At 40.7% G+C, this 2710-nt stretch overlaps 1 pseudogene; it reads left to right on the plus strand.

The window, feature by feature from the left end:
• Window positions 1-944: 944 nt before the first annotated feature.
• LOC126204706 (U4 spliceosomal RNA) lies at window positions 945-1028 on the plus strand (annotated as a pseudogene).
• The last annotated feature ends 1682 nt before the right edge of the window (window positions 1029-2710 follow it).

Raw genomic sequence — 2710 nt, forward strand, 5'->3', positions numbered from 1 at the left:
ATTTTGTAAAGTAATTAGTGTTAATAGTAATTTAATATGTTTGTGAAACTCAAATTTGAAAATTTTTGTGAAGTTATAATGTATAGAGTTAAGATTTTTGGGGAAAATATACATGATTATGAATAGAAATATGTCAGTAATGTTATGGGAGGTTTAGAATTGAATCTAAAAGCTTGATGGTAAGAAATGAAAATGTCATAGATTATGATTGATATGAATGTTAGGGAAAAGTAAAATTTATTATAAAACTGGTGAGAATAATGTTAAATGAAGGTTTCGTCAACTTCAATACATGTTCATTAAAATTTAACGTAAATTAGATAAGCAAAAAGCCCATCAGTCAATGAATGTTAAATTTTAAAAGAAAAAATGAAATCACTTAAGGGCTCTAATCTGTAGACAGGAAATCGAGTATAATATAAAATAAAAAGATAAGGAGACTAGGTCGAACCACTGTTTAAGGTATACAAAATATTAAAATAGGAAGTTGGTCAGTGAATATGTCAATTGCTACAGTCAGAAGTTGCAAGCAATTTTGCACTGACTTCAATCAGTTTCTCAACGTCTGATTGACCCATCGCAAAATTGAATGCGGAAGGAGGCGGATATGTAAGGTGGCCGAATAAATGAAGGTCACTTTCGCACCTTACCTAAGGACTTTATACATCGCAGTGGTAAGGTTTATATGATACCTAACTTAATTCGGTGGTAATGAGCAAATTTGACTATCAGTATGTAATGCAAAAAGGTATGACACTCAATCGATGTTACTAACACACCGGTTTTATATAATGCATGTCTATGAGCAGAATGTGGAACAAGCAGTGAGAGGAAACGTTTCGGTCTGGTAGCAAGGGCGGACAGAGGCGAATGCTGTGCCACAGGAGGCACCACAGAAACCACTTAAGGGGCGTCCCAGTCGAGAGTCAACGACTAACCGACCAACCTTTGTGCAGTGGCAATATCCTAACCAATGAGGTTTATCCGAGGTGCGATTATTGCTAGTTGAAAACTTTTTTTTACCGACCAGGTGACTAGGATGGCAGAGAGAGTAACGGGCCGGGCCATCAGGAGGAGGACAAATGGTTCAAATGGCTCTGAGCACTATGAGACTTAACATCTGAGGTCATCAGTCCCCTAGAACTTCGAACTACTTAAACCTAACTAACTTAAGGACATCACACACATCCATGCCCAAGGCAGGATTCGAACCCGCGACCGTAGCGGTCGCGCGGTTCCAGACTGTAGCACCTAGAACCGCTCGGTCACACCGGCCGGCGGAGGAGGGCAGAAAATTCTTTAGAAAACTAATGATTGTAATTATTATAAAGAATCCGCCTCGATTGCAAATAAAAACCGGATGTTGACCTAGGTTTCGGGGTGGATAACCACGCCTTCATTGGAACACGTGGAAGGTGTGGTTATCCACGCTGAAACCTAGGTCAACATCTGGTTTCTATTTGCAATCGAGGCGGATTCTTTGTAATCATTAAATTATTCACGAATGCTGACGTGCTGCAATGTTAAAAGTTCTTTAAAAAACTGTATTCAGAATACCAAATGGATACAAACAAAACCAGTGACGCATTCGATCACATGAATTGCAAGTGGTACACACGTGATAGACACATCTAACTTTTTAAGCATCTGGAGCAGGCACGAAGCGTCCGACTGGCGGAAACGCACTGGGAAGAAGTAAAGTGCCGAGATTTCGACACAGTTTAGTGGTAGGACCATTGCAATTGGCACAGAGAATTTCCAAAAATAAGAGGAACGCTCCTATTGGTCGAAAAACCCGTGATGTGGAGTACGAAAGAACCCGGGTCGGGAGACAGTTCGACTATGAGAAAGACAAGCTTTTGTATGTCCACTCTCTTAGCAGGAGGTCTCTGGGACAACAGCGGTTTACTATTTTGAAAAGTAAATAAAAACACCTACAGCCATCCTTATGATTTTATTTTATTTTGGCAGTTGATGGTTGGAATGCTGACACATTGTCTGCGTATCCAGTAATGCTGGCAACAGATGTGGTATGCGTGGGGATCATATGAACCTGTATTGCATCAAAGACAGCCTTAAGATGAAGCACTGAAACGTTGGAACTGGTAGTAACAAAATAAAATAAAATGATAAGGACAGCTGTAGGTGTTTTTATTTAGTAGTCACGATGATATAGATAAGATGGAAATTTTGGGGGGACTCTTCTCTGAACGGGCATCTAGTACAGAATGGGGAGCATAACGCTCTGTACAACGCAGCGGAGAAATTTGTGTGAACACTGCGTTCACAGCTGCTGACACCCAGCTAAATATTAGCTGTAGCGTCGTTGAGCTCCAACTTTAGAGAAACGAACCAGCCAGTTCTTGGGAGAACTGAGGGGGCATTATGATATGCACGCTGCCCCAGCCATGCACGTGTATATGGTCTGAGAGTAGGGATGAGTGCATGTTTTCTTACATATCGAGAAACATAGGAAGAGTTTCTGCTGGAAAATTCAGCAAAGGTTTAATTAGTCTTATAGGAATTTCAGAGGGCGAGAGCAGTCAGTCAGACGACAGCTCATCGCACCTAATTTAAATACTGCGTGCAGAGGTGTAAACTTGTTGGTTCACCATCTTGCATCCAATGTAAGCTCGAGCGGACTTGGGTAATCTTTTGTTCAACTTGTCACAAAACTAACCATCGTCCATAGACTTGATTGTCATCCTAA

Source organism: Schistocerca nitens, chromosome 9 (genome assembly GCF_023898315.1).
Source record: "Schistocerca nitens isolate TAMUIC-IGC-003100 chromosome 9, iqSchNite1.1, whole genome shotgun sequence".
NCBI lineage: Eukaryota > Metazoa > Arthropoda > Insecta > Orthoptera > Acrididae > Schistocerca > Schistocerca nitens.